This window comes from Lutra lutra, chromosome 9 (genome assembly GCF_902655055.1).
Source record: "Lutra lutra chromosome 9, mLutLut1.2, whole genome shotgun sequence".
NCBI lineage: Eukaryota > Metazoa > Chordata > Mammalia > Carnivora > Mustelidae > Lutra > Lutra lutra.
The window spans coordinates 103192385-103215498 of NC_062286.1; the positions used below are offsets into that span (position 1 = coordinate 103192385).

General features: G+C 40.3%; 1 protein-coding gene across 1 annotated transcript in view; it reads right to left on the reverse strand.

The window, feature by feature from the left end:
* The window catches only part of MACROD2 (mono-ADP ribosylhydrolase 2), a 2010404-nt gene that overhangs the window by 589481 nt on the left and 1397809 nt on the right, over positions 1 to 23114 (reverse strand). The window lies entirely within an intron of this gene.

Here is a 23114-nt window from a genome sequence, read left to right on the forward strand (position 1 = left end):
CTGTGAATAAACCACAAAAATAACAGTAAGTTTTAAAACAACTCTGCTTAACCTGACATCTTCTAGTTCAACATCTATTTACTTGATGATGGGCTGCCCTCTATTCACATGCTCAGGCCCCTAAAACTCCTCTCAGTTGGAGTAGGAGATACTGTGGAAAATGGGCATATTTGATTAACTGAAAACTTATCAGCAGCAATCGTACCAGTTCAGGAGAGCCAACTGTCAAATTTCCAGGAATCTTGTGACCCAACTGTTAAACATAGTTATAATTAAGAAATTAAATCATATAAGCCTGCAATGAGATGTTACATCTAAAACAAATATTCAGAAATCATCTCATCACCTCTTAATTATTTTGCCCATATTTTACTATTGCTTCTGCCCTTGAAATGACTTATGTCTATTATACATTTGTATGATATAAGTAATGTATATCATATTTAATATAAATACTATATCCATTTATATAACACATATATTATATAACATAAATATATATTAATTATAAATGTGTATACAATATAAATACTATATAATGGTGTTGCTAACGAGCATCCTATCTCAGTTGGACATTAAGTGATGTCATGTTAGTGGCTTAAAATCTGAAAATATCAATCAACGTACCTATTGGACTATACTTGTGGGTCAACTGAAACCATAGGTTGGCTATGGATAGAAAATTCTTAAAATGTTTGCAAAAGTTTTTTGTAAGAATTGATCAGCTGTATAGAATTTATAATAAAGTATTGCATATTCTATTCTTGTTTGTAAGTTGTGTGCTACACAGTCTTTTTATCAGTAAAATTTAAACAAACGGCATATATATATATATATATATATATATATATATATATATATGCTCATTTTCTTAAAGTCAATTTTTTTACAGAGGCACTACTGCTTAAACCATATGCAATGGACTGAATGTTTGTGTCTTCCCAAATTGACATGGTGAACCCCAATGTGATGGTATCTGGAGGTGGGGTCTTCAGGAGTTAGTTAGGGGGAGGGTGGAGACCCCACGATAGGGTTCTAGTTCTCATAAGAAGAGGAAGAGAGCTAACACTCTGTGCTTTTCCCCTTCTGAAGACACAAGGAGAAGACAGGCATCTGCAAACCAGGAAAGGGGCCGTCACCAAATATCAGATCTGTGGGTATGATGATCTTAGACTTCCTAGCCTCCAGAACTGTGAGAAAGAAATGTTGGTTGTTGAAGCTGCTCAGTCCAGGGCAGTGTGTTAGAGTGGCCCAAACTGCCCAAGACCCCGTATTTTACCTGGCAGAATTTATTTATATTTATTTAATCTGGCTGAAAGAGTCAAGGAACAAATGTGACTAGAGAGCTAGCTCTAATTTAGGCTCTCTAATGAGGGAACGTGATCTGAGCATAACAATGTCCTCTGCCGGGACGCCTGGGTGGCTCAGTTGATTAAGCGGCTGTCTTTGGCTCAGGTCATGATCCCAGCGTCCTGGGATCGAGTCCCACATCGGGCTCCTTGCTCAGCGGGGAGCCTGCTTCTCCCTCTGCCTCTGCCTACCACTCTGTCTGCCTGTGCTCATGCTCTCTCTCTCTCTCTCTCTAACAAATAAATAAATAAAATCTTAAAAAAAAAAAAACAAAAAACAATGTCCTCTGCCAATGGACCTCTGTGTAAATTTAATTAAGTTGTTTTAATCTTTCCCGTATTTTTATTTTTCAGCTGAAAATGAAGGTGATAACGTTCACCATATAGAAATGTGCTATAGAAATCGATGACGGAGTTTTTAAAAAATGTGACTGACTGTGCGGCAGAACCCAAACTCTGCAGCTGTGGTTGACTATAATACCAAATGTTATTGCTGAGCTCAATAATGATGGAATGTCTGTCTTTTTTCTTTATATCTTTGGGTTAAATGTGTACTACATTTTATTTTCTGTAACATTTTTATAGACTGCATATTTATTCCCTTTACGTGGATGTCCTATTTAAAAAGTCACAATTCATGTGATTTTGTTGTAGAAGGAGTTAATAATGGATTCTGTTAAGCTCACCTACAGGTCTGCAAAGTGATAGATTCCTTTTTTCCGTTCTTTTACTAGTAAATACTAATAAATAGGACAATTTCTGAAATGGAATAGGAGCTACTTTTTAAATGAATTAATGAGTTCTTTTTTCTTTTCTTTTCTTTTTTTGATTCCTTGGGTTCTGGAGGTGCCAATACGATCGTGAGGAATGCTCTTGAATGATTCAATAAATCCAAGGATACAGAACAATGAAGAGATAGCATGTAGCAAATTCTCCTGGAAATGTTCTAGTCTTTTTAAAGGCATTCACCAAGACCACTGACAGGCCTTTCTCTCAACATAAAAACCAGCTGCAAGCTTACTGTAAGCAATTTGTTACTAATAGAAAGGGCCCCAGAGGTCAGGAATGGCCGGCTTAAAAATACAAATACAAATTAGAGAGGATTCGGGGTCATCCCTATCATTTTTGCCATGCTCACTCACATTCTGCTATGCCTTTTAAACGAAATAGAGGGAATTGAGTGTACAGGAATTCCATGAGAATGAACTGAGCACATAAACCTCACCTGTCTTGTGTTTGAGACAGAGAGAGAGAGAGGTTTCAGACCTGCCACACCATCAAGCAGAAGCCAGAAGATACCATGATGTTTCAGCAAGCAAGCCCACTTTAAACCCCACCTGGATGTCTTTCCAGTTCACCTTGTTGGGCACTTAACTGAACTTCCCTGGGCATCAGTTTCCTCCTTAGTAAATGGAAACTAAAGGGTCTGTGGGAGAAACACAGGACACTGTATCTGACAGGCAGTAATATCTCCATCTAGCTCCACTTCAAGGGGAATTGGTGTCCTATACCAGTCTTGGCACTGTTGATACTTTGAACCAGATAATTCTTTGTTGTTAGGGGCTGTGTGCTGCATTACGAGATGGTTGGTAGCATTCTTCAACTCTATCCACTTGATGACACTGTTCTTCCCCCAGTTGTGACAATAAAAACATATGCCTCAATCTTGTCAAAGTTCCGCTGGGGGGCCAAATGATCCCTGGAGGAGGAAAACTGCCCTACAGTTTGGGGCCTAGACTTCAACCGTGCTGTCAGCAGGTAGACTCCAACAGTCAACTTTTCCAGGATTGCCTCAGATGCAAAGGGCTACTCCACTCAGGATCCTGCCCCTTTCCAGGACAGTCCACATCCAAAGACTAATTAATACAGAGTGGAAAGGCTTGGCTCATCTTAGCTTAATGCAGTGCAACATTGAAGGGCCCGACCAGCTCCTGAGCTCCTCTTTCCCTCTGCCCACTCCTGCTTTGCTCCCCTCTCTTCCCCAGGTGTGATCCCAAGGGCACACCTAAATAAGCACCATGTACCCTAATCTCTGTCTCAGAGTCTCCCTCCTGGGGAACTGATCTAACTACCTTCTGCTTCCCTCTTAGGGCCAGTTATAGGAGTCTTTTTCCCATTAGATCTCGCAGAAGAGAACATACTGAACAGTTAATGGCAACTTGCATTTGCCTTACCTCCCAGCAATATCTTGGAATCAATCATGTAACTTAGTAATTGAGTCTGAATGTACCAACTGCCTTGCCTGTTTTAACAAAGACAAATAGCTTCATCTGAAAATGACATCATTGCCTTGAATGTGAAGGCAAATGGTCGTGTAATGGAGGATGGCTTCAGTAATATTGCATTAATTCAAACAACAACAAAAAAAAGCAATGTTAAAGCAGAGATGGAAATACAATATCATGGGAAAAGTTCACTTTATGTAAAATACCTCTGTATATAATTCGTCCAAACTAAATCTCCTCTATTAATCACTTTTTATTGAGAGAGAGGGAGATGGATGGAAGGAGGCAGGGACTGAGGAAGGGGTGAGAGAAAGAGAAAGAGCGTGTGAGAGAGAGAGGGGTTGAGAAATAAAGGGTGAACAAGTGAGCTCACCTAAGGGATTTTACAGCGTATAGTCTGTGTTCTTCACCATAATAAATTTTTGATAGTATCACCAGAAGTGAGTAGCATGGGATTTCTTTATTTCAAAGTTGTATTTAACATAACCACCTCCCACAAAAATCCTCTCCCATGGAAGAATGAAAGATTGTACCAAAACCCAGGCCAATTAGCCTAGTTTGTTTCAAGTGCACATAACTCAGCAGTCACCTGTGGAACTTAGGGAATGACATCACCAGCCTGATTTGTAAGGCTCCGTATTCTCCTTCCAGAAGCCCAAGGAGCAAAAAGTCTCCATGCTAATCAGGCCCCAGCATACAGCCATCAGAAAACTTGCTTCATAACACTTGACTTTTAGACTTATTTTTCCAAGTCAACATGCACTTGCTCTCTTGGGGCAAAAGTAATCATTTGATTTGGAGGGTGAGAGGGGACTTTTCTTTTGTGAAATTATAGATTGAGCCACTAACTGGAAAATACTTCCTTAACCCAGAATGTTGGTTCAAATACATTTGTAGAAACACTGAAATCCTCAGGGCTGTCGATTATGCCTCCCATCCTTTTGAATGTCTATTTCCACTCCTCCATTCGGGGGCAAGGAAAGAAATACCCCACTACCTTCTTTATCTTGATTCTAACAGTGCCTTAAAACCAAAATGTTAAGTCCAAAGCCAACATCATAACCATCTCTTGCATTTCTCTGGCCCTTGATTCTTGGTTCATGTTTTCCTATACAGTGGGAATTTCTTTCTCACTTCTTTATCCACTCTTTTTGCCCTCTACCCCTTGCTTCTACAACAGCCTTGCCAGCTGGGTAGATTGACTCCATCCTGAGCTGCACGGGAAGGTGTTGATTGACTTAAGTAGCACACATCCCCCTCAGACACAAAGAGAGATTTGGAAAGTTCTGACTTCAGTGAGCTGTGGGTGTAAATTAACTGCAAAGTGCTCCCAGTCTTGAGAATCTTTCAATTGCTGAGCCAACACTTTCCTTCTTACTGAGTCAGTTTTAGTTAGATTTTCCATTATTTGCAAGCAAAAGCATGCTACCTGATACACCTTCCATTTAACTGTTTTTAATTACATATCCTATTTCACTGAGGAAGTTATCGATGGCAAGAAACACCATTATTTTGTTGTACTTTGTGTACCACTACGAAAGGGGAAGCTCTCTGAGTTGAAATACAACACGTGTTTTCTTATCGTTTAGGATTTTTATTGCATACTTAATTGAAATGGTTATTTTGGATTTTTTAAGATAATTTCTTAAATTACATCTTGCTCTAGGGAATAGATTAAAAAGAGATAAATTGGTTAAGTGTCCTAAAATTTATCCACCTGCAGAGTCCAGTACCTCTAAATCATTTTCCACTACAGAGTCACAGGTAACCGTTCTCTACAGTTTCATCCTTGTGCTCTCAAGATAGGTGTTGTTGATCCAGTTCTTCACCAGTGTCCCGCTCTGGACTTCTTTTCCAAGCTTCTAATACTTTCTCTAAAAGTTTTGAAGCTGGCTTCTTCTTTGTTGCCAAAAAAAGGTTTTCAGACAATAGCCAAACACACTACTCCCCCTTATATGGCCTCTAATTGGTTGGTTGGCTGAAAGTCAAGAGGTTGCAACTGCCCAGTCAGTCTACCAGGAACAATAACCAAGTATACACATGTACAGGCAGTGAAAACTCACCATGACTATGTTTGACTATAAAACGCCTCTGGGTATAGGTGGTATCCTACTTTCAAAGAAGATGAGATATGAGAAAGTGAGCATCTTAGAAATAATGGAACATCAAGGTACCTTTCTTTGTCTTTAGGTGTTTGGTTACCAGGATAGTGGGTTGTGCCACAATCCCTTTATCCAGAATGCAGAATACTTGAGTGTTTCTCAGACTGTGATATGACTAACTCTAGGAGTATGCAAGATATTTTGAGGTGGCAAACAGACGCCATTACTCATTTCAATGTAATATCTACATATGATTTTGATATGCCCCATATCCCCATTACTTTTTCCAAGTCCTCATCTTTCCTTCTATCTACATGTTTTACCATGTGATCTTACAGTTTCTCTATTAGGGGAGGAAGTCTTTATATTCCTGATGATGGACTTGAGCATATGATTTTGTTTGGCCAATGGGATAATAGTAGACATAACATTTAGATTTGAACTTTTATACTCCTGATTTTAGAGGAGAAGCATGAGAAGGACATGCTTCATGTAGCCTGAGGCTGAAAGAAAAGTAGAGTCTGAAACCAGCCTAAGGCAGTTGTGTCCCAATGAGCCCACAGGTATATGAGCAAGGAAGACATGCTTCTTATGTCACTAAGTTTGGGGGTTGTTTGTTACACAGCATTACTGTGCCAAAAGCAATGACATAAATATGCTAAAACTCTAAGTTATTGTAAAGACTTACAAAAAGGAATATTGGTTTTCCACTTAGGGTGATGATACAAAGTTTCCTATGAAAATAAAAATTCTTAAAGAGTCAATTAAAATATTAGATGATCATCATATTAGGAAGTGGAATGTGAATGCTTAAAATCAGGGAAATACTGATGCAGCAAATAAAGATTTGAACTGAAAGGCAAGAGATCAGAGTCACTCATTAGCTATAAATCTGAGAGCCACTAGTGTATCCCCTCAGTGCCTCAGTTTTCCTAGCTGTAAAAGGAACAGAGTTGGATTAGATGGTTTATTCAGCTATTTAATTCTATGATGGTAAAAAAATAGCCTCTTACCCTTTTCTACAGCTCAGGATAAAGATGACAGAGTCAGGCAATTTCATAGCATCCTGAATGCCTTATGCGGTTTGGACATGGGCGGTGGCATCATGGCAACAATGATGGCTGTCAGTTTTGAATTATTGTAATGTGCCAAGCACCAGACTAAGAGCTCTATGTATATTATCTGATTCATTCTCATGAAAAATCCTGTGATAAAAAACACATTACCCCTTTTCAATAAACATGGAGGATCAGTAAAGCCAAGAAAGCAAACTCCCTCAAGGTCAGAGAAAGGAATGCGAACTAAGGGATTTATTATTTTACAAAAGGAATAATTGATCTTATTTTTTTTGCCTTTAATATTTCCTAATGATTCAAGTCATGCATGACTGCATTCCCAAAGGCTCAAATGAGACTGGTGGAGGCAGAGAGCACTGAGAATTTCTCCTATAGCCATGTCCCTCCCTTCTTCTTTCTCAACTAGAAGACCCTCCCCACAAGGTCCTCATGGTCCATAGTTTGGTTAGCAGTATTCCACTCCATGAATTTACATGTTAAAGCCTAAATAAAATTGAATCTTTTTCCGATCTCAGTCCTCCTGTCACTTTCTACCACACTTTAAATAAAACTTGAAGCAGAGACCATGGCCTTCAAGCTCCCAGTGATCTGGCTCCTGGCTTCCTCTGTGCCTACCCCCCTTTTTCCTTTGCTCACAGAGTTGCAGCCACACTGGCCTCCTTTTGTTCTCCAAACACACAAAACACAGTCCTGCTTCAGGGACTTTGGCCTCACTGTCCCTACAGCCTGGCACATGTTCCTTTTAGATCTCTGATCAAATGTCACCTCCTCAAAGAGGCTCTTTCTGGCCTCTAGCTAAATTACTTTCTATTCCCTTAGGCTGCTTTGTATCCCTTTATGACTCCTACACCACCTGACATACAGTTGTTTGCTTGTTCTTTGTGTCCTCAGCTTCAGTTCCCCCCACTGGCCTGTAACTCCCAAGAAGACTTTTGTTTTACTTGTTGTTGTATCACCAGTACCGAAAATGCAGACTGGAACTCAATAAATTCCTGCCAAATGGTTGAATGAAAAAATAATGGAGTTAGATGGCATATATAAACATAGTTATATATTTTTTTCCTACATAGATTGGAGCATGCATTGTGGTTTATGTTCTGAGATTAGCTTCTTTTCATGTCCTAGATCTTGGAGATCGTTCAATGTCAGTGCATATTGATCCACCTCATGTTTCTAAGGTCTATGCACTATTCAATGGCATGGTTATGCTGTTTATCTAATATTGCCACATTGATGAACATATAGGGTATTCCTAAATTTTGCTATAATAACTCACAGCGAGCATTCTTGACTATGCCTCTATGTACTTAATAGTATTCTCATAGGATCTATTTCTAGAAATGAAATTAACTTATTTAACCATTGGGTTAAAGGAAAAGTACCTTTAAGTTTTTGAAAATATTGACAAACTACTGCCCCCAACATGTTTTTCTAATGTAAAACCTCTTCAATAGTAAAGAAGAGTCCTTAATTTCACTTTTCCCTTCCCGCCATTCCACAGGTGAATAGGGCAAAAGGATGCTGTCTGCTTAACAAATTGCACTGGAAAATGCAAATCACTGTACCTCCCCCCTCCAAAGCTAAATAACCTGAAGGCCAAGGTCATTTAGAGGAGACTGTGAATGAGATCACATGGACTTGGCCAGCAAAGTGTCTGAAGTGCATTGTGCAAGCTCACCCAGGCACCATAATTATAAGCAATAACTTTGTTTTTGTTTTCTTCATTATACCTTGGAAATAGCTGTCATAAAGTCATTTATTGCCAGCTGCTTGCATGTTTATAACTACAACTCTGCACAGTATAAAACAAACTATTACATAGCTATGAATAGTAGCAGTCCTTTTCCAAACTTTATATTTTCTAAGAACACAGCTGGATTAGTTCCACTGTGAATTTATTAGGATGCAAAATGTCAGAACCAGCAAAGAGAAAAACTTGCCTTTTGCCCGAGCTTGCTCACATGACTGCTAGGAATGTTTTACTGTAAACTATACATATGTGAAAACAAGAACAGGTCACCATAAACCTGCTGAACCCAAAAGAATGTTCATTCTGCTCCAAAATGTCTACATCCGTAAACTCCCTTTACGCAGAAGCAGAGGGAAGAAACAAAGGTTAAGAAAGGAAAACAAAACCCTAAAAAACCTCCTATCGACAGCAAAACACTTGTGCAATATGAAAGCTCCTGCTGGAACAAAATGTCCCTAAAATGATGACTTCTAAAAAACCTAATTACCTCTCATTTTGTAAGTATCCCCTCTCCATCTTCCTTATAATTAAGCACATGTATCAGGCAGATGTTGCATCCCTGGCACCCAGGAGTGAGGAGTGTGTGGGGAGGCTCTGAGGTGACCTTTCCTGGGCAGAGCCAGAGGCAACTGAGATTAGAGTCATCATTTCAGATCCCCTGAGAAGTAAATTACCCCCTTGAGTGTGAATGGCCTATGGCCCTTAACCACTGCTGAGGGTCTAACTGTGCCTGCAAGGAGGGGCCTTCCTTGCTGAAGAAGTGACCTAAATGATAAGGAAGAATTGTGTGCTCACAGGATTGAGGGACTAGATCACTGAAAGAACAGGACTTGAAGTAAGATCTCCAGAGGACTTGTGGACCTTTGAGCTTTCTTCAGTGTGGCTATAAGGGAGGCTGCTTGTGTCCCATCCTTTACTACTGCCATGTGCCCTTGTCCTTGGTCCATCCCCACACCAACTATCATAGAGCCCCTTCATTAGTGCTCTCAGAAAACAAAGGGGCTGGAAATCAGATCCCAGGGCTAACCCTGAACCAATGATTGATGGGCAGGGTGTGGGAGAGTGTAAACACCAGCACACCTTTACCCTGCTGAGAAAAATGCTGAGTGTGACCATTATCATCTGGAGACTACCATCATTGGGTTTTACAGTCACCTGGGATTTGGCCTGATGTCTACCCTTCCCTTCTAGTCCAGTGCCTCACATCTCACCTGTGTTTTTCTTGGGATTTTCCCAATACATCCCTTTTCCCTAAATCCTCACCTAAGAGTCTGCTTCTAGGGAGCCAATCCATGGCATCTGTTGTTGTCATTTACCTTAATGCCACTAGCAGTAAAACTATAAAAGTGAAAGAGACCTCAGGGTTAATTCTGGGAGGACCTCAAAGGAAACAGAGCACATGGTTATCCCCAGTCAGTCTTGGTAAGCAGAAGCAGAAAAAGCAAATAAATCCTCGTGAAGCTACAGGAAGAAAGAAAGGACATCCTCAAGACTGAACAACCTGAGCGACTGAGATCTGGCTCAGAGACAAGGAAGGGCTGCCAAGGACATACAACTGGGAGGAAATTCAGAAACTGACCACTCAGGGAGAAGCAGAAGGCGGTGGCCCTGGGGATCTCTGTGTTCCATGCTGAGTACAAGGCCCCAACCCAGATCGTGCATCATGTAAAGTTTTGTTAAACAAATACAAGGAGGTGTTATCATCCACTCATTGTTTCGAGTCAGTCTGTGGCTTCTCTTAATGGTATGTTATGTCTTAGTATGGATCTTAATTAGAAAGTTCAAGATCTGACATCTAGAGAAACATTAAGAAAACCCATTAACAACAAAATAACCACAAACAAATAACCACAAATAACCACAAAACAAAAAACACAGGTATTCTCATGGAACCCAGCAGCCCAAAAGCCTCAACACACATAGATGGTAAGGTGGTCTTTTCTAAGAGTCTATGGACTGGGCACTATAGATAGAGTAAACTCAACCATTTTCCAGTCAACCAGTCTCACAGCTCCTTTGCAGTGTGACTAGTGGTCTGCTAACAAGCCAAACAGCTTTTAGAAGTAAGGGAGAGAACACATTCAACAAATAGTTACTGAAAGACCACAGATACAGACAGGGTACCAGGGTATCCAGAAGCTTCAGCTGTCTATCAGGTTCCTGTCTTCCTATGGCTTAATAAAATAAATAGGAATAAAGATACCACCTAAGAAATTCTAAAGCTCCTGGGATATTTTAACATGGGCCTGGTTGTCTCTCCTCATAACCATGTAAGACTCAGAGGAGGCATTATTATTACTATCCCCAGATGGGATGAGTGATCTTCCAAATGTCATGCAATGGCCAAGAGGAAAAGCTTAGACAGAAGCCCTGATGTTTTTGACTCAAACTTCTTCTTCTTCTTTTTTTTTTTTTTTAATATTTTAATTATTTACTTGAGAGTGAGAGAGAGAGCATGAGAGGGGAGAGGGTCAGAGGGAGAAGCATCTCCCTGCTGAGTAGGGAGACCAATGTGGGACTCAATCCCAGGACTCCAGGATCATGATCTGAGCCAAAAGCATTGACCTAAACTTCTAAGCACTTCCTGCTCCAGAATAGAGTCAGTGAGGTCAGGGTTGAAGAAGGAAGGTGGAGACAGGGGAAGAATCCATCCTGAGCATGCTCAATCCTTAGAAAAGACTAGTTGGAAACGAGAACTCTTTATCAGCATGAACACAATACAAAAACCCTTCTAGGCTTAGCCACCAGATCTTACTTATTAAATCAGCTGTCAAACTGAAGATCAGGGTTACAGGGTAATTGAAGATTAGGACACTTTGGAATCACTGCTCTGTTCTATTCAGATGACTTTGAGAACCATTGTGTTATTCTATTCCAACCAAGGTTGTTTCTTCCCACTGTTTCACCAGACGGTTGTCATCCAGCCTGTATCCGGCTCATACCCAGCACAGACTCTCTCCCACTAAGATGAACTGAGGTCCTTTCCTGCCTATGCTTATTAATCTGTCACATGATTGGAGAGTGAGCGATTGCCAGGTTACCAACACATATATAGGTTTTATTCCTGCAGACTTTTTGACACCTCTGTTCCATCTCTTTACAGTGTCAGCATGTTCTCTCCACAAATTGGGCAATTTCATTTCAGGCCCTCCATAATTTCATGGTGTGATCTTAACACATCACATAGAAAAAGAGATGGTTTTCCTTATGAATAGAGCCACTTCTAAAGTCAATTATATATGCAAACACTTGACTTCATTTCATATTTATGGGAGACAGGTGAGACTCTATTGACAGTTGGTTGGGACCTATACTACAGTGGTTTGTAAAGAATACGGGCTTTAAATAAAATGAGTTGTGATTATTCAGCTTGAGTCAATATGTAAAGGTAATAAATTCTTCTTTCCTTAGTCACAAAGGAAGACATTAGTCAAGCCTAATGCACACTTTATATTTAACAAGGGAATTAATTAGGAGATAATGACTAAGAAAGGGGTGTCTAAAGGACGCACCCTGTAGGAATGACTAAAATAAAGGGAAGCAAGAAAGGAAAAGGAAAAGGAAATTGATTGTAGTCATATTTCCCAAGTTCAAGAATTGCTACTCATGGCCTGAAAATGGCTGTGCTTTGTGGGCCATCAATCACTGTGAGGAGTTTTATCAACTGGAGTCTTTTATGGAAATGAGCAAAAAGAAGAAGACTGGGAACATCCAGTCTGCAAGAAGATGTCTGACAGCTCAGGCCCCAGGATGTGAGTTATTTGTATACATTTCCCAGTGCTTCCTGCATTAATCCAACCAGAATTCTGTCAGACCCAAAAGGAGGGAAGCAGGCAGCTGGCCTCCAAAGTATACACTGAGGGCCAGTGAATACATGGTTGTGTACACAGTTGTCTCCAGCACTGGGACATGAACAAACCATCAGGATGAACAGACCAAATTTTACAGAAAGTGACACACCCATTATTCACTAAGAAATAGTTAAAATTAAATGTCTTTCTATTCTTAGGGAGTTAATTTAATGTATGCACTAAGAGAGTCAATGAGAAGGTCATCCATGCATTAATGCATGGATGAATGGGTGAAAAGATAGCAAGATGGAAGGATAGATAGGTAAATGGATGAATGGAGCAAAACTTGATTTAGAAATGAATACTTTTAGGTACCACCAGCTCTGCTAGACATTGACTTCATTTAAAGTCTAATTTCACAAAGTGAAGGATTTAATTTTTAACCACAATCTCACAGTTGCATCTATATTAAAGACAAACAAAATAAAAACCATCCATAACAGATTGTAACTCTGTCTCAGATGAAACTTATTACAGCCAAGCATTATATCCTTTCTAGTATGTGAAGGGATTTCTGCCCATTGACTTTCCCTCTCCCTCCATGTACTGTTCCTTCCTTTTGGGATTCACTGAAAGTGGGACATATCCTCAACATGGAATACAATAGTTGCATTAATATAACAGATGTCACTTGATGTAACTGAGGAAGGTTTTTGAGGACACAGTAAGAAACCAATAATTAGGCAAGGATTCTACGCTAGAGAATCATTTCCTGTAAGTTCCAAAGAGCTGTTCAAGTTTCCTCCATCTTTTTCAATCAACATTTCATCATGAGATCTCTATCCCATATGTAGCTTCAGAAGCTATAAATGATCCTTTTTGACCACTCTTCACACTACCTTACTGGGCTTTAGTGTTCCACTAAAAGCACAGGTATCCTACACGTGCAATTGCTCTTGGCAGTTATCTGCTCCAACTACCCCATGCATGGCTCCCCTCCCTACCATCCCTGATAAGGTTCAAATAGGCTCCATCTAAACTCCTCCTGGGATGAGGGGTTCACTGCCTCTGAAAGTGAATGGACCACTGCTTCTCAAACTTCAGTGTGCTTCCACTCAACTGAGCATCTTATTCAAATGCAAAGTCTGATTAGGTAGATCTGTGGCAGGCTGAGATTACGCATTTCCAACAGCTGCCCAGGTGATGCTAGTGTTATTGATCTGGGTACAGTTATAGTAGCACATGGCTAGATAATAATATCACTTCAAGTTCTACTTTTCAAGATAACATTGAATTAATCCCAACCCAGGGATTGGGAGGAAATTATTGCTCCACTTAACACATGGATACCTGAAGCAGCAAAGCTTCCAAAACTACACAAAAGTCAGTAACGAACCAGGAAGAGGGCAGATGAAGCCGAAGCTCTTCCCTCCACTTCTGCACTTTCCCACAAAATGGTCCTGTTTAAACACCTGACTCCTTTCGTCATGATAAATACCCTTGTCCTCCTGCTCACCTAAAATGTCAACCCCTGAGTCTCAACAGTTTCCTGGTGGGACTATTTTGTCTGTTTCTATCTGTACATGTTACTTGTATATTTTAGATCCACAGTTAGTGTATTCCAGAAACTTGGACTAGAACAGGTCTCAAACATTAATGTGGAGGCAAGTCACCAGGAGATCTTGTTAAAAGCAGATTCTGATTCAGTAGGTCTGGGGTGAGGTCTTACTTTCTGCATTTGTAATAAATTCCTAGATGATACTAATACTGCTGATCTTTGGACTCCACTTTAAGGAACAAGAGGTGAGATTATTACCCACAAAACTTGCCCACATTTTATTTCTTTGCTCATGTTGACCCTTATGTCCATAAAACTTATGATGCAAGCAACAGGCAACTTGACTTCAAGCAGAACTCAATATATGTGTGTGTGTATGTGTGTGTGTGTGTATTCTTGTAATTTAGAAAAATCCAGCAGTAGGCATTGCCTTATTGCTTTAGGTGAGGCTTGAAGCAACTTCTCATGATGCCTCCAATTACTATACTAAGTGACAGACTTAGGCTAATTGGTTGGTATGAACCACATGTATATACATATGTAGTTGTGAACATGCTATCTGGTGAGGCAGAGGTCAAGTAGTAGGCCAGGTGCTCTTTTTATTTATTTATTTTTTTGGCTGAGACAAAATCTGAAACATCCCCTCTTGTTAAAATTGCAAGTGGATTTTTTCTTGGGTTGAGAGGAAAGCCCTATGTAATAACTGCAGATAATTACTTCTGCTCCAAAAACTATAATTCTGAGAAACTTTCAAGAACTTGATCATACTTAGAAGGCACTGATTATTAAGGACAAAAAACCAAAAAACAAAAAACCTCATGACCATGTAAATTCTTGTGTCCTGCCTTTAGATTAAAACACAAAGCACCCAACAATTAATAATTTTTTAAAATTGCATTAAAGATTCTCTGAAATCTCAATCCAGTATTTAATACTCCTTCCCAACACATATAAATGTTTTCCCTTGTGCCGTATTTTCTTCCCTTCTACTACTTCCCCTCTACTCTTCCCTTGCTTTTATTTGGTATGATGGAGTCATCCTTAATGAGGCACACTGCACCATTTTCATAGGACTGGAGCTCCTAATCAATGACTGTAGAGAAGTTAATAAGGCAATGGAAAAACAAAAGTTTCTGTTTCCTTTAGTTATGGTATATTTTCCATAGTCTGGCTGCTCCAGTCCTTCCATCAGAATTTTGACGTGCCTTGGAATCTTAAGACTCATTTTCATTCACCTTTGATGTACAGCAAAACTTGCAAGAAAAAAAAAAGTTTCCTATTTCTATAAGAAATGTCATGACATTTTGCATTCTGCAGTGAATGCACAAGCTTGCAAGATTATGTTGATGTAATGGTGACTCTGCTATCACATCCGGGAATTGAAATGATAGAAGAAAAATGCTAATATGTTCACTAGATGAAATCAAGGAAAGGTACTTATTTATAATTATGGATCTTTATTCTATTTTTCTCTTCTCAAATAAAAACATACAGTATTTTCTAGTTACTTATGGTAAGGGATATTTTTGGAAAATTATTAGCAATGCAGATATGAACATCCCTGGATACATTTTATTAGGGAGATTTTTAAGTATGTAATGACTTGTCTACAATACTTTATGATCTTTCATAAATGGGTCATTTGTCCAGATAAGAAATTTAGTGTAGAATGAACATAGAGTTATATTTGGATCTTAATTACACAGGCCAGAACCACTAGCAAAGTCATTAAACATAATTCCTAAGCTTCCCAGAAGAGAGGATTGATCAGAGGAGACCTCCTCAGTGGGTCCATTTTCCAACTTTAAGAGGCCTAAAATTTTACCCTACTTTTTCTTAATAATTTATACAGTGCAGTGTCTGTGGTTAAGATTTCAGAGAACTATTAATTTCCAGATGGAAAAGAGAGTCTGGGTTTACAGAGACCACATAAGCTTGGAAGACTGATGCAAATATCTGCAGTCAAATGCTCTACCACTGAGCTATACCCCCTGATGCAAATATCTGAATAAATCAGTCATAATGGACATCATTTTAGACAAGGGTTTTCTTTAACCAACAGTGTGCTGATGTTTTGTTCACTTACCCCATGCACTTCGATGTTTTAGTTACTGCATTATTACTAATTGACAAGAAATGGTGTGATTTAAAGGCAACACATAAAGGGTATTAAATAACTATTACATGGATTGGATTTTGTTTCCTTCTTGATCTTCCCCCCCCATTTCAACTTTTTTTTTCCATTAGTACATATACAAAATTAAATCCCCTTGAATTTGCTTAGCTTTTATTCTGCAAATCATTATTTGTCTCATTAACACAAAATTATAGGGCATTTTGGGGCTCCAACTTGTATCAACAACTAGTATTTTTACAACTCTTTTCCAATAGCAGCTGCACCTTTGGAGAAATAATGAGAAAATAATAACCATTGATTTAGCATCCAAACTTTTCAGGCATTCTTGGTCACCCACTAGATAGTGAGCATTGGGAGCAATGAAGAAGGCAGGAAGGAGAGTGTTGGGAGATAGTAAGAGCCTCCACACAGCAGAAGGTGTGTCAAAAGGCAAGGAATAGCAACAGTCACTAAGACCCTTCAAATCGCATTTCCATGATGCCACGGACACAGAAGTGAGCCAAAAAGGGGCACATCCTCTTGCAGACTGGGATTCTACTTCAGTGAGTAGTACAGAAACTTTATGGATTAGAAAATGAAGGAGGGATAAGTTTGCAAAACAAACAAACAAACAACAACAATAACAAAACACTGGTGTTTCCCATTAGACCATATTTTTCTCTTAGCTCCGTATGGACTCTCAAAACTCAATTGTAGTCAAAGAATAAAATCATCACCATTTTTAGGTACAGTATGAAGCACTAGCTAAGTAATTTGGAGACAGTTCTAACACCAACTTATAAGGTTTAATGTATTGCATGTGAGTTTGGAGATCACTTTTTTTTCCTTAAGATTTATTCGCACTCATGCAATCAGAGTTTGTTTTTTTTTTTAAAGATTTTATTTATTTATTTGACAGAGAGAGATCACAAGCAGGCAGAGAGGCAGGCAGAGGGAGAGAGAGAGAGAGGGAAGCAGGCTCCCTGTTGAGCAGAGAGCCCGATGTGGGGCTCGATCCCAGGACCCCGAGATCATGACCCGAGCCGAAGGCAGCGGCTTAACCCACTGAGCCACCCAGGTGCCCCTGCAATCAGAGTTTTATCTTATACTTTCAAGGACTGATGAGAAAATTTAATGAAAAATCCATAGCGGAATGCAGCCTTTCAAAATTTACCTGAGAAGGGGGATGAGATAAGCGGATATGGAACAGGATTTTCAAAATCTGATTTTTTTTTTTCATTAACAGACAAAACCAGTTCTGGAAAATGCCTAAACTTAGTCCTTTAACAAAGTTAAAAGCATCAATACTGTATGTGAAGAATATTAAGATTTTCTTTACCAAAATTTCAGACTAAGGATAAAAGGAAATTTCAAATTAATGAAATATTTTGCCAGGAAAGAGATATGATGATTTCCAAAGAGTTTCCATTGTCTCGGAATAGTGTCCAGGTTGTGATTTGGTTTTTAAAAGTGTGTGTGTGTGTGTGTGTGTGTGTGTATCTAAGCACATACCATGGAGGCAATTGGTTAAGGTAAAGTACCCTAATCAGGTATTTTCCTCCAGACATGGCTATACCAACATATCAACCATCACTATCCAGTAGCAGAGGGTTAGTTAACAAGCAAATGAGATATTAGACATAATCCTTTACTGGTGAAATGAGAGGTGTTCAAGATACGTAGTTGGCTCAAGAGACTGTCCAGGGCCGGTCCCCTTTTCATGAACAATGTATGAGAATCTACAGATTCTGGAAAGCTTGGCCACTGAAGATCTTTAGAGCCGGGCTGAGGTCCACGGCTCTGACGGTACTATTACACACTGGATGGACAACTCCATGGCCTGACCTGCTAAGAGGATTGTGTTCACAATGAACATTTCCTGGAGGGTGTTTGTTGCAGTCCCTGCAGACGGAAGAGCACCACTAAGTTTACAGGAGAAGATTAGATGACTATTTTTTCAACTGCTTGCTAATGGATGTTAGTATGTGTGACAGATGTCAGCCTGAGAACTGCTTATATTTTTAACATAGAGTTTGATACAGCTGTGAGATATCAGTAGAACATTTTCACCTCTTTCACCTCTACCAGAGGCTAACAGTATTTGACAAGTGAACTTGATGATTGTTGATGGAGCTGAAAGTTATGGGCAGAAACGCAGTAACAAAGGTGGAGCAGTGTGCTGGAGAGACTGACTCAGGAGTGGGCATGAGACAACCAGTGTTTCCCTAATACACCCAAAGGATGGGGAAAAAAAAAAAAGAAAGAAAGAAAGAAAGAGAAATAAAAGAATCAGAAAACTAGAGAAGAACCAACCCAGATCAAGACATTAAACAAGTGGGCCAGATGTAAATATCCCCAGTTCTGAGGCTGCTCCTGTGTTTGTTTCCTTAGCTCAACCAGTCTTGGCTATTGCTCTAAGACGCTGCTGATGCCCTACCCACTGCCCCTTGAAGTTCACATTCCCATGCCCATCAGTGCCCTCTTGCCACTAGCCCCTGGGAGTCTCTAACCATGGACAGGTAAAGAAAGCAAGGTGATGATATAAGGTGGGACAGTTCTGAGATATGCTCCATGCAGTCTGTCAGAGGCTTTCATGGGAGTGAGCCCTTGTTGCCCACAGCAGTAACCTGTTCAACAATGCACTTGTGCTGGCTTTCTGCTCTCCCTTTTGTCACTTCCCTATTCCCTTATCAGTAGTCCTAGCATCAACTCCAAAATTAATTACATGTGTTCAGCTAGTCACCAAGTGTGTTTTTTGGAAAACCGAGCCTCCGATATATGGTACACGTGCTCTAATATTAAGCACGCATTCTAAATAAACCACCTTAATTCTCCCAGAGACATGAACGAATAGTCCCTTCTCTTTAATGCTATTTCTGCATTCTATTGCCATGTTGTCGTTCTCCTGCTTGGAAGAATTATAAACTACAGCATTGTGACTCCTGGAACTGCATATAATCACTATTCAAGAGGAAAAATGAATTGCAAAATAAAAACCTTCCTTGAACTTAGTATACAGAAGATAAAGGCAAGGAAGTGGAGAAGTGAAATCTTAGGCAAGCTTGATGCTCAATCATAGTAATTTCACCATAAAAATGATGAGGAAGAGCTTTGGGATATGTATCCTAGTATCATTTGGTCCCGAGTAAAGGTGATTTTATTGCACTAAGCTTTGAAGATTATCCATTTGCACACAGCTGACCTATATCCAACCAGAATTGGCTTCCATAGGAGCTTGAAAATAATAACACTAATAATAAACTGATTTTGTCATAGCTTTTATTATCAGTTGTAGTTAAGGAAAGGCAGAGAAGAAAAGAGGCTCAATGTATTAATACTTGGTTAGCTAACGCGCCAAAGAGATATTAGAAATCATTCTTCATTGGCAAAACGAGTGGGGTTCAAGATATGTAGCGGGGATTGAAGCTCAGGAATAAAACTCCCCTGGCCTGATGATCTGGAGACAACTCTATACCGTGCGACCACAGAGATTTCCCCGAAGCTATTAGAACGGATAAAAATGACACCACTTTCACAACCAACTTGTTTCAACTTTTAAGAAATTCTCTCCAGATTCCCTTTGCCAGAACTACTCAAAGATAAATAGAAACACGACTCTCAGACAAATATTTACAGGTCTCAGCACCACGGAGCTCTCTCCTTTCGGTAATATTTTGTGTATTTCTACGGAAGCACACTCGTGGCTGCTGAAAGATGTCATCTCTGGAGGGGAAGGGCCAGAGGTCATCTTTAATGTGGTTTTATCCCACTGATCTCAGTGGCTGAATAGGAGGGAGAGCTTTCATTTAGTGAGGTCTCTGCTTCAATCCACTTCTTCTGGTATCTTCCCGTGCTTTACTCCTTCCCCGTTTAAGGTCACAAGTGAGATGAGAGGATGTGGCTTGCATGGAAGAGTGGATAAAAAAGAGAAACTTCAAAAAGCAAAGGACTGTTAGAAAAACATCTATTTTTATTTTATGAGGTCTAGAACAAACCTCCATCGGCTAGAGAATACTACCAAGGCTAGGAGCTATATAATCAGATAAATGCTCTCAAATACTCTAAGGACTTCCACTCTGCACAGCCAGACCCTGTCATCTGTCCAGACCAGGATGTTAAGCTGAGGTTCACAAAGGACTCTGCCGAAGAAAGCATTTGTGTCTAAATCATACAGTCTTCACGAGGACATTCCATCCAGGGCACGGCAGAGTTGATTTTTTTTTTTTAATTCCCTTAAAATAAGTTTCTGGTTTCAAATACATGAGATCCTTGAAATATAACATAATTCCTGCCCATTTCTTGCCTCATTTTGCCTAGGATTTTTTTTTTTTTTTAATCAGCAAAATTAAATGACTACCCTGGGTTCTATTTCTTAATGGAATATTTGGAGGTATGACTGTTCTGAAGCTAGGTTTTTGGGATGGAACTTTTAAAGATTTTATTTGTTTATTTGACAGAGAGAGATCACAAGTAGACAGAGAGGCAGGCAGAGAGAGAGAGAGGGAAGCAGGCTCCCTGCCGAGCAGAGAGCCCGATTCGGGACTCGATCCCAGGACCCTGAGATCATGACCTGAGCTGAAGGCAGCAGCTTAACCCACTGAGCCACCCAGGCGCCCGGGATGGAACTTTTCTTAAGCTAGATGTCACTGGGCTGAGAGATCTTTGGATCTTGCTGTCACTAGCTCTGAGACCCTGAGGAAACAAGGTCATGTCTCTCTGGTCCTCTGTTGCTTAATGTGGAAAATGAGGAGGTCACACTAGGTCACCTATAAACCTGATCCCCCAGTCTGATGGTCTGTGATTCAAATAAGTATAGCTAATCTTCACAGAGCACTTACTGTGTGCTCTGCAGTATTCCAAAAGTAATAAATGGATTCCTCACTTAATTCTCCCCACAAGCCCATAGGTAGGTGCCTTTTTTTTTTTCTTTATCATTGGTCACATCTTATGGTTGAGGAAACCGAGGTACAGTGGGGTTCTGTGTCTTAGCTAAGATCACATTCCCAGACACTGTGAGGCAGTCTGCCTCTAGAGAATGGCTTCTTAATCACCAGGCTGACTGCCTCTGGCTATCTCTGACTTCCTCAGTGCTGTCCTAAGAGTCAAAGGCCCACAGACGCAATATGTCTCTGGTTGGGTTTCCCCAAAAGCAGACACTGAAATTAGGATTTTTGGAAAAAGTGTGTTATGTGGGAGATGATTTCAAGAAAGCCCTGTGAAGAGGAAGAAGAATGGGGCATGGCTGAGAGGAAAGCCAGTGAGCACAGCGCACCTTAATGGATGGGTTACCGCTGTGGATAACTGGGGGCTCCATCTGCTGGGGCGCCCCGAGGAACTAGGCAGAGCACAGCCTGGAGTCTTCTACTGAGGGGTGAATTAGACAGGATATTTACGGGCCAGTTCCCATGCTGATTGGCTAGCTCTCTGCGATTCTGACCTGTCTATACTTGAGCAGTGCTTACCCTCTTGGCTAAGGAACAGACTCCTCTAGGCCCGAGGGGCAGGGAATCTTTTTTTTTTTTTTAAAGATTTTATTTATTTATTTGACACTCAGAGATCACAAGTAGGCAGAGAGGCAGGCAGAGAGAGAGGAGGAAGCAGGCTCCCCGCTGAGCAGAGAGCTCGATGTGGGGCTAATCCCAGGACTCTGGGATCATGACCTGAGCCGAAGGCAGAGGCTTTAACCCATTGAGCCACTCAGGCGCCCCAGAGGGGCAGGGAATCTTTAGCAAGTACAGGAACCACGTAGACTGAGCAGAATCTGCTACAGCTAGCTAGGAAGAGTGGGAGCCAGTACTCACATTCAGGCCATTTGGCTCCAGTCCTTGGCCTCGAAGGGGCAAATCAGCTATGCTGACAACTGCGTGGGCTGGAAAACCACTAAGGGGGAGAAAGAGCCTTGCTCAATCTCCCTCCCAGGGTTTCTCTGCCAACCAGTCTTGTCTGCCCGGTACAAGGGAAGGATCCTGAGCCATTGTCTTGTTTGGTTTAATTCGAGATTCGACACATCCCATGATTTATAAGAGGCCCGGGATACTTAATGAGCTTGATCTGCGCCTTGAGCTAACTGCATCTCCCTGTGCTCAGCTGCTATCGATTAAAAATAAACACTGGTTTTGTTTATCCTGGACAATTTGTTTGTCTTCTCCACAAATGTTCCATTAGCTATCAGACTCATTTTTTAGTTCAATTGCCAGGACTAGTAAAGTTTGTGTTAAGTGCAAAATGATACATGCCTGCCATTTGTTTTCAAGTTGAAAGCATTTAAAAAACATTTTTAGTACAACTTTTCATCTTTTAATTAAAAAATAAAACCCAGTTCGATCTCACTACTCTGTAAGAGAACATTTCACCAGTAAAAGACATTCCCCAAGGACTCTAATAAAAAGAACAAATATATTATTATAATATGATTAATCCATATTAAAGATTCTCTTATTAAGGAAGGTCAGGGAGGCTCATTTGGTAGCATGCTTAGAGCAGAGCCAGGAGATCAAAGGTTGTCATTATTTGACATTTATAGACCTGGCAGCAGAATATGATGAAGTACTTGAGTGAACAAACTGGACATGACCTAACAGCTCAGTAAAACAATGCTGGACAGTTGCACTAAGCGTTGCCATCACTCCCTCCATCATCTTATCCTCGTATTACACTGCAGGTGATTCAAAGGTAAATGACAACTGTAACATCAAAGGACTGCATGGGTTCCATGAGAATAAGATGACCAAATGGTTGCAGCATCAGGCAAGCCGGGTACAGAAGTGAGTTCTCAGGGCCAGAGGGGACCACCCTTTCCTCTCCAAAACCCCTAACCCCATATTCTCTTGCATAGCCAGATATTTCTGTATATTTACTTAGCTGATCATGTACCGATTGAGAGTTTATTGTGTGCCAGACACTAAGAAGGGCTGATGTTATTTTGGTGAGCAAAAGCAGGCAGGTCCCTACACTCAACAACTTCAAAATCTGGCAGGAAAAGACAATTAAGTGAAAGAAGCAAACCAGCATGAAAATGCACCTCTAAGAGTTATGGGGCAGAACTGCAAGACAAGAGAGCATACGGTTGGGCCATTTGACCTGATTATGAAGGTCAGGGTAGGAAGATTTCCCTGAGGCAATGATGTATGAGCTAAGAACCATAAGA